General features: G+C 47.5%; 1 protein-coding gene across 1 annotated transcript in view; it reads left to right on the top strand.

The window, feature by feature from the left end:
* ITGA9 (integrin subunit alpha 9) overlaps positions 1 to 14,281 on the top strand; it is a 953,395-nt gene that overhangs the window by 632,759 nt on the left and 306,355 nt on the right. The window lies entirely within an intron of this gene.

The raw sequence follows: 14,281 nt of genomic DNA, 5'->3' as shown, positions 1-14,281 counted from the left end.
GATAGTCACCAACTGAAGCCTCTTCATTAGTTCTGGGATGAGTGACAAAGGGTATCTGTTGCACACCATTATGACATTGATCTTTCTATAGTCACAACAAAGGCTCGACTACTGTAATGCTCTCTACATGGGGCTACCTTTGAAAAGTGTTCGGAAACTTCAGATCGTGCAGAATGCAGCTGCGAGAGCAGTCATGGGCTTACCTAGGTACGCCCATGTTTCACCATCACTCCGCAGTCTGCATTGGCTGCCGATCAATTTCCGGTCACAATTCAAAGTGTTGGTTATGACCTTTAAAGCCCTTCATGGCATCGGACCAGAATATCTCTGAGACCGCCTCCTGCCGCACGAATCCCAGCGACCGATTAGGTCCCACAGAGTGGGCCTTCTCCGGGTCCCGTCAACTAAACAATGACGGTTGGCGGGTCCCAGGGGAAGAGCCTTCTCTGTGGCGGCGCCGGCTCTCTGGAACCAACTCCCCCCGGAGATTAGAACTGCCCCTACTCTTCCTGCCTTCCGAAAACTCCTTAAGACTCACCTTTGCCGTCAGGCATGGGGAAACTAAACATCTCCCCTGGGCATGTTAATTATACATGGTATGCTTGTGTGTGTGTTTGCTATTACATGGGGTTTTTCTTAAATCGTTAAATATTTTAATTAATTGGATTGTTGTGACTGTTTTTACTTGTTGTGAGCCACCCCGAGTCTTCGGAGAGGGGCGGCATACAAGTCCAACTAATAAATAATAAATAAATAAAAGGCACAAATCTCCAATTTTTTTAAAAACAAAAAGGACTGGGCAAAAAGGGGTGACTGTGAGGGCTGAATAAAACCCCAGGCAAATTCTTCTTGATTAAGTCTTTTAATGCCACCAGTTCAGGTTCTGACATGGAGTAGATGTGCCTGACAGGGAGCATCACATTTGGAAGCAGATCAATCAAGCAGTCATAGGACCAGTGCAGGGACAGCTGATCCACTCTGTTTCACTGAATACATTGGCAAAGTGAGCCAGCAGCACAATGTCAGGGGATCCTGGCACCACACCTGTGCAGATTTGGCATGTATGATCCATGCACTGTAGTCTGGGGAATGAAATCAAATTCTGAGACCACATGACACAAGGGTCATGAGCCTGCAGCCATGCCAGACCTAGCATCAAAGGCAAATGGCATCTTGCTGTAACGTAGAACTGGATGGCCTTCTCATGCCATCTTACAGACAATTTCATGGGCTGTGTAGTGGCATTAATCAGCCCAGACAACAACACCAGGCCATCAATTGTCTCTACCATCAGAGGAGGGTCCATTGGAGGGTCTCACAGGCCAAGATCCCATCTTAGAATGTGCCCAACTCAATGTTTTCATTAGGCTGGGTTCTGGTCATTTTCCAACAAAATTAACTGGATCTGAGTTGCAGAAACAGGAACATGACATGTCCTTTCTTGGGACAAGAGATGGCAAAATGGCCAGGCGGCCCAAAGTATAAGCACAGCCTCCCTGCTTAATGTCTTGTTTTTTCCTCACCAGACAAGTGAGGCCTGGCTGTACCAATGTCCATAGGCTTTGAATGTGGTACTGAAACTGGATGAATGACTGAAGAAGTAGGAGGTGGCTGGGTAGCACTTGGTGGAGCTGAGGCTGGCCAATGCAGAGAAGAGCCGGAAATTGTCTGAGCAACTCACTGAGAATTTCACTGAGAATCTGGCATATATCCTCAGACACAGTCGCATCATCTCCATCATTGTGGGAGGAATACCTACTCTGTCCAGTTCATCCTGCAAACAGACCAATAAGCCATCCTGGAATGCATCCAGGAGAGCTGACTCATTTGAGACTGAGTCCTGACTGAGTAAGCGGAACTTGCTGATGTACTCACGGATGTACTCGGCCTTGCTTTAACTTTTTTAATCTCTGAGAGGCCCTTTGAGCTTTGATGGGATCTGCAAACATCTCCTGAAGATGAACACAAAAAGCCCTGAAATCTTGTAGGAGAGGGCTCTCATGAACCAACAGTGGTGAAAAAGGTGAAAGATTTATACGATCTGAAGAGAAACCAGCAATTGCTATCATCTGCTGCCAAAGCATTGTCATCCCAAAGTCGGTCCATTTTCCCAGATAGTGTGGTTGGGAAGGACAAAGGATAAACTGTTTTGTCCCAGTGTTGAGCCCCCCCCCAAAAATAAAATGAACACCACCGGATTTAGTACTAAAAGTTTACTATAAATAAAAGTCTTAGAAGTTTTGAGTCTCTTCTAAAAGAAAGTAAAATCTAATCAAGTTTTCACCACACTGATAATGATGTCTTAGCAGCTGACCAGAGTATCAGAATAGGCAAACACAACAGTAATTACTTGATTTTAGCAGAGTTCCTCATCATAGACATACAAAAGTTGACTGGAAGCACGGAGCTAATGAATGCAGACAATAATGTGGTTCTTTTAAAATCACAAACCAAAGACAAGAGATGCAGCAAGAGACTGGAATGAAATGGTGTTGTCCTCTGCACTGAAGCATTGTGTGACACAGCCTTAAATACCCTAAGAGTATGGCCCAGTAATCAGCAGTGCTATTCACAAGGAAGCCTCCTCCTGATTAACCACTCTTACCTCCTACGTCCTGTGAGTCCTAGCATCAAGAAGATGCTACACCTCTTCTCCCAGGTCACTAATCTCAGGAGGTGCAGAAGGCCCTGGTTGCTCTTCAGCCTCTGACACCATGTCCTCATCACTCTCAGGCTCAGGTACCAGGAGCACAGGCTGCTTGTACCATGCCACCACTGCCTCTGGGTCCTCTGGTTCCATTGTTAGTTGTGCAGGATGCGAATGGGCCACAACCAATGTTCCCTCTATTTTTTTTCCCCAGTGTGGATGGAAAAGTATAACGCCTGAGCAGCACATTTTCATGCCTGGGCATGGATCGATTAGAAACCTGGTTGTTAAGCAAATCTGGCTTCTCCACCCCCCTCCCCTATTGTCTTTGCTTGTGAGATGGTCACAAAAGGGGATCACTTGACCTGAAGACACAGCAACGGTCATAAATATGAAACAATGACCAAGTTTTGATCACTTGATCGTGGGGCTGCTGCGAAGGTAGAAAGGAAGAGGCATAAGTCACTTTTTTCAGGGGTGTTGCAACTTTGAATGGTCAGTAACTGAACCCTTGTAAGTCAAGGACAACCTGCCTTCGCCCCTAGATGTTTTCTGTGGAGCTTCAAAATGGATTCCTGATCTGCTTCTAAAGGAGTGAACTGGTCAGACAGATAATCCTCAACCAATGTTTCTATCTCCTGAGTAAAATGGTTATTAAGTGAGTTCTGCCTCACTTTACCTCCTTTCTTACCACAGTCGTTAAGTGAATCCCTGAAGATCCCAAAAGATGTTCACATAACCCTGGGGCATTGCCACCGTCATAACTATGGACCAGTTGTCAAGTGTCCAAAGTTTGATCCAATAACCCGTTTATTTTTCTAACAAAGTCCTTCCTTCCTAGAAGAAAGAATAGAAAGAATAAAATGGAAAAGGGGATTAAAAGGGGATAGAAAAAAAGAAAAAAGAAAAGGGTTCAGTTCAAAGTTCTGCTCAGATTAAAGAAATTGAGTTTGAGAAGGGTTGATTAACCTTGGAGTATTGTTTTGTTTGCTCTTTTTTTTACTTTAATTATTTTTTCTATTTAGATATATGAATTTAGGAATTGCTGATCTGTTTTAATAAAGTTAGAAGCATTGATTATAATAAGATATGTAGTAGGTGAAACTGATTTGGATTAAGGCATAAATGGAATTGAATTAAGAATTGTTGGGGAGATTAATGATGTTGATGATTTTTAATTGATTGAAAATAGAGAATATTTAGATTCCCCCCCTTTTTTTCTTTTCTCAAATTGACTGAAATTTAAGATTAATAATCAAGTAAGAAATGTAGATAAGTATTAATTGGCTAAATGTTAGATGTGCTGAAATAATTTTTAAATTTGGGGTTAGGTAAACGAACTATTTAGAGGGGGGGAGAAGTCTGAAATTTGTATATGTTTATGTTTTGTTTTTAATTTTCTTTTGTTAACATCTCATTGGCTATACAAGGTTTTCTTGGTTTAAAGAAAAATGCATAAAGAAAGAAGGAAACACTTTGGCATAATGGTTAATAAGTTAGAAATATAATTGGTGTACTTTTTGAAGGAACAATTTAATTTAATTAAAAGAAAACGTATGTAACTGGATGACAAAATTAGAAAAAAACTTTTGCAACTTTTTTGATGATTGATATTAGTTACTAACAAAATAACACATTTTATTCATGGAAAATTAGATGGTACACTGTATTGTTTGAATGTATGTTAAGAGATTTTTTTAAAAAAAATTACACCCTCCCCCCAAAAAGTCTTCCCTTCCTCTGTCCCTCCATTCATTTCATTCTTCCTCCTTCCTTCCTTCCTTCCTTCCTTGTTCCCTCCATTTCTCCTTCCTTCCCTCCTTGTTCCTTTCATTTCTCCTCCCTCCCTCCCTCTCTCCCTCCCTCTCTCCCTTCCTTCCTTCCTCTTTCACTTTCTTTCTCTCTTCTCCTTTCTTTCTTCGTCTGTCTGTCACTCTGTCTGTCTGTCTGTCTCTCTCTCCCCCCCCCTCCCGAAATCCATTTTAAAGTCACGCCGAATGCCATGGCTGAGTCGGGGGAAGGGCAGAGGGAGAAGGATGGGGGAAAGGAGCCAGTTGGGCATTTTGCACCGAAGGAGCCCGCCAGAAGGATTGACATGGGATGGGAGGTGGAGAAAGCGAAAAGCTGCCAAGGCTTGTGAAATGCTTCAGCTTTTTTTTACTGGCTGACTGCACTGCCTACCTCTCCAGGAGCGTTCCGGCTCAGTGACAAATCTGCCCAGGCTCTCTCTGCAGCAACCCCAGGCGTGGAAGTAGCAAACGGCCATGCCTGCTCTTCATTGATTGGCTGGTTGTAGAGGGGGCTTCCCACAACATCACAGCTGCCTGGTCTCTGCCATAGCCCTCGCCACGGCTGGAGATGCCGGGCGAAGGCTCGGGAGATAATTGCAGTGGTGACTGTTGCTTCGGCAGCTACCTCCACACAGCAGTTGGAAACTGCCGCGTGGAGGTCTGCTAACATGTGCGGGCCGTGCAGCCTAGAGGGAACATAGGCCACAACAATGGCTGTCTATCATTGGTGTCTCTAGTTGCTCAGCCACATTTTATACTTTTGCTTGCTATTCAAAGAATTTAAAGTTCAAATGAATGTAGCACAGAGCCAATAAAAATAAAAATAAAATTCTTTTTATTTGTTGCACTTGTTAAATAAATTCTGGAGATTATGCTGTTACAGTACATTTTTACTGTGTTTCTGAATGTTTTGAAGCTTAATTCTGTGCTGGATCATGCATGGGATAGAAAAGGTGGATAGAAAAAAATTATTTTCTCTATCACACAATATCAGGAAAAGGGGGCACTTCCTAAAGCTCATAGGTAAGAAAGTGAGGACAAATAAAGGGAAATATTTCTTCCCCCAGTGGGTCATTGGTTTATGGAATTCACTTCCAGAAGAGGTTGTGACAGCTGTCAGCCTGGGTAGCTTCAAGGTAGGATTAGACAAATTCATGGATGCCAAGTGTATTGGTGGTTATTGAAATGGATGTCCTCTATGTTGAGTGAGGCAGGCAGGATTCCCTAATGTACCATTTGTTGGGGATCAAGGGTAAGAGAGGGTTTTGCCTTCTCTTTCTGCTCAAGATCCCCATGTACAATTGGTAGGCCATTGTGTGACATAGAATGCTGGACTCAATGGGCTTTGGCCTGATTCAGCATGGCTCTTCTTATGTTCTTATGTTCTTATGAATCAGTTTAAGAGACTTTGCTCCTTGAGGTATAGTAACAAATGGAACCCATACTCTATTGTCAATATGCAAAATTATTATTATTACGTCATTACAACACAGCCAACGAGATCACTATGCTGGATTTCATATTTAATCACCAGTTGGGTGCTTCCCAAGCACCTAGGACCACTGTTCCCCGTAAGCTGCGCACGTGCACAGGGACGCGCCCCAAAATACCCCCCGCGCACCCTTTTCCATGGGCGCGCACTCCCCATCCCCCTGCCAGCCCACAAGGGGGGGCGTGCCGGCAGTAGAAGGAAAGGTAGCCGTGGTCGTCCCTGCCTCCCCATCGTGCCTCTGGCCCCCTTGCGCCCCTGGCCTCTCGGCGCTGCCTCCCGCCCGCCCGATCCGCCCCTCTCCTCCTCCTCCGCCGAAAGAAAAGTGCAGAGGCTGCCTGCTTGAGCCTCCCATTGCTCCACCCCTGTCATCCTGGACCTCTGTTGTGTTTTCAGGGGGGAGCGGCGGGAAAGTCCTGTGCCGGCCAGAAAAGCCGGCTTTCCGGGAAAGCAGTGCGCCTTTCAGACACACTGCTTTCCTGCACCTCTTTCCTGGGGGGGAGTGGCATCCTCCCCCCCCGCTGTTCAGGAAAGAGTTGCAGGAAAGCAGCGCATTTGAAAAGCGCGCTGCTTTCCTGGAAAGCCGACTTTCCTGGCTGGCACAGGGCTTTCCTGGGCAGCTGGCTTGAGCCTGGTGCCGGTCAGCAAAGCTGGCTGCCCGCGGGAGACATGGAGAGAAAGAAGGGAAAGAGAGGGAGGGAAAGAGAAGTGGAGAGGAAAGAGGGAGGAAGGGAGAGGAAAGTGAATGAGAGGGAGAGAGAAAGGGAGGAAGAGAGGAAGGAAGGAAGAGATAAATATAAAGGGAGAGAGGGAGAAAGAGAGGGAGGGGAAGAGGGGAAGGAAGGAAAAGAGAGAGAGAAAGAGAAAAAAGTGGAAGGAAGAGAGAAGGAAAGAAAGGAAGGTAGAGAGAGAGAAAGAAAGAGAGAGAGAGAAGATAGGAAGGAAGAGAGAGAGAGTGAGAGAGAGGAAGAAAGCAAGAGAGAGAGAGGAGTGGAAGGAGAGAGAGAGAAAAATGATAGAATAAAGGGGAGAAAATAAGAGAAATGAGAAAATGATTGAGGCAGAGAATGACAGGAAAGAGAGAGAAACAGAGAGAGAAGTGACTCTTGATTTAAAGCATATGGTAAAAGCACTTAAATAATAACAGAGAAAAACCCCCCCAGCCCTCACCTGTTTTTATTAATAGTTATGTTTTTGGACTTGCTGGTTGTTTTAGTTTTTTACTTTCTTCACTCTTTTTGCAATCATTTCAGGTCTTATTTCTAGCTGCTGCATATTGCTCTTTGAATTTTTTTCCTCAAACTCCTTTATCCATCCAGCAGTTTTGTTATAGTCCTTTTCGACCTCTCAGAGATCTTTCCAGAATTTTGTTGTTATTTTCACCTCTGGCTTTTCAATTTTCTTATCTGTTTGCTGATGCAGTTTCTGGTAGAACTGCCTCTGGTTGGATTGAAATGTTTGATTCTCCATTGCATCTGGAAGGAGAGTCCAACATGGGTAATACTCCAATTCTATTGGTAGAGACTGAGTTAAAATTAACATATTAATGAGCACCGCCCCCTCTGCTCTCCCCATGAGCCAGTTTTCAAACTCAGTCTTAGAGTAGAGACATACTGAGTTGTAGCTTAGGGGTTTTAGTAACCTTAAAATAATAAAAATAATTCTGTAAAATGTTGTTACCGTTTTAATCCTTTTCTTTGTTTTTCAGACGCTGCAATGGAAGAGGAACAGACGGTCAGGGGTCTCTGCCCTCAGTGGGCAACACCCCCAACGAACCTTCTCAGGAGTTGTTTGCCTTCCCCCAGTGGGAGCACCCCGAAGAGAAGCACCCAGCCTGGGGGTCCCTGGTCTCCGAGACCATACCGGGGCTGTCAGCCAAAGGTGGGGCGGTCCGCCCCCCCCACTGGGAGGCTTGAAGGCGTCTCGCACGGAGCGAGGAAAGCCGAGCGCCTTACAGCTGACAGGGAGGTCAGCGCCGAGCCGCGGCAGACGCAGGGAGATTGGAGCGTCTCCGAGCTGCCGGAGAAGCCGGAACAGCTACCGCTGCGCCCGCCGCAGCCGCCGCAACCGCCAGAGCCCCTCGCGGGGTCGAAGCGGGCGAGAACCGGCCTGGGGAGCCGGGCGAGGGCGAGGAAGCCCCACTCTACAGCCGCCCAGCGACGGAGGGACCCAGCAGCGGTCCGAAAGGTCGCGGAGGCTGGGCGCCGCCATTTTGGGGAGCGGCTAGAGCGGCAAGCGCCTTTTGGCGCGAAAAGCAGCTGGTCAGGCGGCGAAAGAGCGCGAACGAGCTAGATGGCTCTAGTGCGCAGGCGCAGACCCGGGGAGACCCGAGACGCCATTTTGGGAGCTTTTGCTGACGAGGCAGGTGAGAACCAAGCCACCGGAGGTCAGCCAACATTTAGCCTGATATAATTCACTCCCAACCGTGAGTAATATGGAGGAGAATCAGGGAAAGGAGGTCACAGTCTCTCCTGCCATCCCTAAGGACAAGGTGAAGGGGAAAGCCAAGGAAAAGACAAAGCATTCATCTGCTTCCTCCTCCTCCATTAAAGAGGCTGAAAAGCGCATTAAGGCGCTAGAACAAAAGCTGGAAGCAGCACTTCAATCGCCTCCAGGGGGTCTTCCTCTGACTCAAAGGCATCCTTTGGACCCTATGTCACCCCCATCCACCTTTGGGCCCTCAGGGGTTACGCCTGAGAAGGACTGGTCACCAGATAGGCAGTTTCTACCCCTGCCTCAAGTTATGCCCTCACCCAGCACATCCTGGGCCAGACCAGCTTCAGCAACACAGGCACCACGAGGCCTTCAGGGGCCATCAGCTACCTTCACGCCCACAGCGGCGGGCTTACGGTCCCAGCCCGGAGCGTGGCACAATTTACCCCCAGACCTGCAGGACCTTATCGCGAATGCGTACTCGCAGGCTCCCGGGGCACAACAGTATGGAGGGCCTCCACAACACACACCAGATGCATGGTCGGTTCCGCCCCCCTCGGCTTTTGGCTCTTTATTGGAAGAACAAGAACAGTTTGAGGAAAGTGAACCGGAGTATGGCTTTTCCGAGGATGAGGCTGCACCAGAATAGGCCCCTTCGGTTGGCTTGTTCAAGCCAGCACTCTTCAGAACCTTATTGTCTAAGGCTAAGCAAGTGATGAACCTGCCGGGTTCAGAAAAGACTCCGGAAGCCACTGAGTCCGGTCAAACTTCAGCCTCCCTACTGGACGAGCCTCAACCCGAGTCTGACCATTTTCCTGCATCAGGCATTTTCGTAAAGGGGATCAAAAGACCTTGGCAGCAGCCTGCGGCGGCTCAAGGACCTTCCACCCTCGAGAGGAAATTTTATACCTTCGACAAGGAGGTGGAAAAGCTGCTTGAATTTCCCCCAATCGACCAGCCGGTCGTTACGCTGGTCTCCAGCGCGTTGGTCCCCTCAGAGACCGGAGAATGCTTACGACCGGAGGAAAGGAAGGCAGAGACATTACTCCGTAAAGCCCACCAGATGTCTGGCTGGGGATTTCGGGCTGCAGCAGCGGCATCATTCATCAACCGCGCTTCCCTCATGTGGATCAAGGAAATGCAATCCCGCCTAGGGCCCGAGGACGGGCGCCTCCGCCAGGACTTAAGTAAACTACTGGCGGCGACAGAATTTTCGGCGGACGCCACTCTCCACGCGGCCAAGTTCGCCACCAGAAGCATGGCAACCACATTGTCATCACGTCGCCTGCTGTGGCTACGGAACTGGCAGGCAGATCTTAAATCTAAGTGGCGCCTAGCCTCCGGTCCCTTCCAAGGTTCCACCCTCTTTGGGGACCTGTTGGAGAAGGTTTTGGTGGAAGACAAAGATAAGAGGAAGGTCCTTCCTAGAGCTCACAGGAGGCCGGATAGGAGGTTCACGCCGTATTCAAGGAGGCAGTCCTTTCGCTGGGAGACTTCCACCGGTTCCGCGCAAAACCAACGTACCTTCTCCCAGGGACAATACAACCAGCAGTCCTATAGGAGTGACCGTGGCTCCTATCAAGATAGGACAAGAGGCTATCATCAGTCCAGGAGGCCCTTTCATGGTAACTCTCAAAGAGGGTTCAAACGCACAAAATGACGCGACCAGCCCGCAGCCAATTGGAGGGAAGCTGCAGGGGTTCTGCAGGGCCTGGCAGGCGACTTCCTCCGACAGGTGGGCCACAGCAACAGTTACACAAGGGCTCCGATTGGAATTCATCCAAACACCTCCCAGCCGTTTCATACGTTGTCCCATACCAAGGGACATTCCAAAGCAACTGCAGTTGCGCAAGGAAATCTCACATCTGTTAGAAATCCAGGCCATAGAATCGGTGCCGCAACAGGACGAGGGCAAGGGGTTTTATTCCATGATTTTCATCGTTCCCAAACCCTCAGGAGGCTGCAGGTTGATCCTCAACCTGAAGCAACTGAACCTTTTCATAAAATACCGAAGGTTCAGGATGCACTCATTGCAGACCATTCTGGCTTCCATTCGATACCGGGACATCTTAACATCTATCGATCTCAAGGAAGCATACCTGCATGTCCCTATCCATCCGGACCATCGCAGGTTCCTCAGATTTGTCACCGAAGGGAAGCACTATCAATACAGGGCCATGCCATTCGGCCTGTCCTCGGCCCCCAGAACGTTTACAAAGCTCCTGGACGTACTGACTGCTAGCTTAAGGGCTCGATCCATCAGACTGATGGCGTACCTGGACGACATAATCATCTTGTCCAGATCCCAGGTAGCGGCAGAGAGGGAGCTCAAAGAGACTATTCACACCTTAGAACTACACGGCTTCACAATCAATGTGGAGAAAAGCCAGCTAGTACCGACTACCAGATTACTACACCTGGGAGCTATTATCGACACTCAAGAGGGCACGGTGTCATTGTCACCGGAGAGACAAGACAATATCCGGCGATTAATTTCCGGTCTTCGCAAAGGACCAGTAACACTGTCACTGCTGTCAAAAATACTGGGGACTCTGGTGTCAGCCATTGGCATTGTTCCCTGGGCCAGGTTCCATATCAGGACACTACAGTGGTTCCTGCTTCCAGCTCAAAGGAGCAAGGTGAGCCACTCACACAGACAAGTATGCTTACCACAGAAAGTCCGGGAGTCCCTCCAATGGTGGACTTCTGCCGCCATAAGCAAGGGCTCCCCCTTCCAGATAACAGATCAGGTCATTTTGACAACCGACGCCAGTCTTACTGGATGGGGAGCTCACATTGGAGCTCACATGGCTCAAGGACTGTGGACTGCAGAGGACCTTTCAGCGGTCAACATAAACTTTCTGGAGTTAAAAGCTGTTTTCCTAGCGCTAAAGACATTTGCATCCCTGGTTCATCAACAGCACGTGCTGGTGCTCACGGACAATGTGGCGACCAGAGCTCACTTGAATCACCAAGGGGGCACAAGGTCGCGGCGTTTCATGGAGGAGACGGAGGCACTATTCCGCTGGGCCGAACAACATCTGCGGTCTCTAGCAGCGGAACACATCGCAGGGATCTCCAATACACAGGTGGACTGGCTGAGCCGCTCTATCTTGGATCCGTCAGAATGGAGACTGGATCCGGCTCTGTTCCAACAGGTGGTGAGTCGGTTTGGCCTTCCACTGGTGGACCTATTTGCCAGCCCCTCGAACGCCCAACTCCCAAGGTTCTACACGAGGTTTCCAGAACAGGGCGCAGAAGGGGTCAACGCTCTCCTGTCAGCCTGGCCACCAGGACTTCTTTATGCCTTTCCGCCAATGAACCTACTACCGAGAGTAGTGGAAAAGATCCTGAAGGAGAGAGCGGAGGTGTTGCTGGTGGGCCCTCATTGGCCTCGACGTCCGTGGTTCTCCGACCTGGTGGCACTGTCGGTGTCAGCCCCTTGGAAAATTCCGGACCGGATGATATCCCTCAGCCAGGGGAACCTACAACATCCAGATCCCCAGTGGCTTCAACTGACCGTTTGGCACTTGAACGGGTCAGGTTACGAGAGTTAAAACTACCGGAAAAGGTCATCGACACCATGCAAGCGGCAAGGCGTCCATCTACCTCTCGGATTTATCAGACGACATGGGCAGCCTTTTGTGACTTCTGCGACAAACACCAAATCAATACTGAACAGGCCTCAGTGATTACGGTTCTAGAGTTCCTACAGACTGGACTGGATCGGGGCTTAGCCCCTAATACACTTAAACGGCACGTGGCAGCCCTCGCAACCATGATACAGGTTGAGGGTGTCCGTTCCTTGGCTTACCATCCTTGGATTAAGGATTTTCTACGGGGAGCTGTAAACCAACATTCCCCGCCGATCCGGAGATTCCCGTCGTGGGATCTTCAACTAGTCCTTAAGGCCTTGACAAAGCCACCGTTTGAACCATTGAGAACCATACCATTACGACTCTTGTCGATCAAGACAGCTTTCCGTGTTGCTATTACGTCGGCTCGAAGAGTGTCAGAAATAGCGGCATTGTCAGTGCGACCTGACCTTTGTGTATTTTACCCTGACCGAGTGGTGCTGAGATTGGACCCTTCATTCATACCGAAGGTAAATTCAGAGTTCCACCGGAAACAGGAGCTCATCCTGCCTGATTTTTGCACCCATGGCAATCACCCATCGGAATTGCGATGGCATAAGATCGATGTACGCCGTGCGGTCAAGATTTACGTTAGACGCACAGAGAGTTTTCGGAAGACGGAAAAGTTGTTTGTTTCATTTTCTACGGATAAAAAGGGACTTGGACTCTCATCAAGCTCCATTAGTCGTTGGAGCAGGGACTGTATTGGGGAGGCATACAGAGCTCGTAACCAATCGGTTCCGCCGGGAGTGACTGCTCACTCGACGAGGAGTGCGGCGACTTCAGCGGCCTGGGCCACCCAGGCGTCCATAGACGACATCTGTAGAGCTGCAACGTGGTCGGCTCCGTCGAACTTCATACGACATTATAAGTTGGACTCCTTCGCTTCCGCAGAGGCGGCATTTGGGAGACGTGTGTTACAAAGAGTTTGTTTATCTCCAACGTCCCTGACAAGACCTTTTCCCTCCCATGGGCCGTAAATCTCTGGTATATCCCATGTTGGACTCTCCTTCCAGATGCAATGGAGAAGTACCGTTGTACCTACCTGAACGGTCTTCTCAGTGCACTGGAAGGAGAGTCCAAACCCACCCGGTAGAGTTTGGGTGCAGGGACGCCGGAGTAGGCAGTTAGTCAGTTATTAGTTGTTAACAATAAAAATTGGTTATCCTCTTACTATGTTTCTTCGTTTTAAAACTGGCTCATGGGGAGAGCAGAGGGGGCGGTGCTCATTAATATGTTAATTTTAACTCAGTCTCTACCAATAGAATTGGAGTATTACCCATGTTGGACTCTCCTTCCAGTGCACTGAGAAGACCGTTCAGGTAGGTACAACGGTACTTCTGCCTGTACTGGGTGATCCCTGTACTGGGTGATCCCTTCATATTGCTCAATTTTCCTGGCTGTCTCTGTTATCTGCTGCTTTACAATTTCCAGAGTTTCCTCGATCTTTCTTGTACTAAGCCAGTACTCTTGTCAAATAGTCTTTGATCTTCTGATTGTTCAGTTTCTGCTCCTTAATGTTCTTCCTTCTTCTTCTTCTTTTATTATTATTATTGTTGTTGTTGTTGTTGTTGTTGTTGTATTTATTTATTTATTTATTTATTTATTTATTTATTTATTTGATTTTTATGCCGCCCCTCTGCCAAAAGGCAGGAAAATTAATTAAATCCTTCAGCATTATTTTTCATTCTAGGAAAGGAAAAGATAATTGTGCTGAAATTAAAAATTAACCATTTTTAAATAGTTTTAATAATTGGACCTAATTTTGTATATCTTCAATTGTGTCAAATCATTTTTTGATAAGCATGGCTGGATTTTCATTTTTATTGTTGCTGTTTTTGGTCATTTTTATCCATGCCACTTCAGTTTAGGAAGGAAAATGAAATTAATACTACAGCAGATTTTATTGCAATTAAAAAAAATTAAGTTGAATATTATGTTCATGATTAGTTGCTTAGCATAATTTCTCCTGCTAGAACAAGATTTCAATTTCAGAAAAGTAATAAACCAGACAACCATGCCTTCCTTCCATCGGTACCATGGCTAGGTCAAAGCTAACAGATATATAAGGGGCCAAGATATGGGTACTATGCCTTTTATACATTTGTGTGCAAATTGTTCAAAGGTCTACTTTAAATGCAACAGAAATGCAGACTAAATATATATATATTCCAGCTGAAGATATATTCCATGCTTTTTACTGAGGAAAAGACAAAGGTATGTTCAAGCCCTTACTGGAAAGCCCTTATCATGGATAGCTCATTGTTCTTTTTAGTTTTTGGTATTT

The sequence above is a fragment of the Erythrolamprus reginae genome, chromosome Z (genome assembly GCF_031021105.1).
Source record: "Erythrolamprus reginae isolate rEryReg1 chromosome Z, rEryReg1.hap1, whole genome shotgun sequence".
Taxonomy (NCBI): domain Eukaryota; kingdom Metazoa; phylum Chordata; class Lepidosauria; order Squamata; family Dipsadidae; genus Erythrolamprus; species Erythrolamprus reginae.
This window is presented reverse-complemented; position numbering and strand designations above follow the sequence as displayed.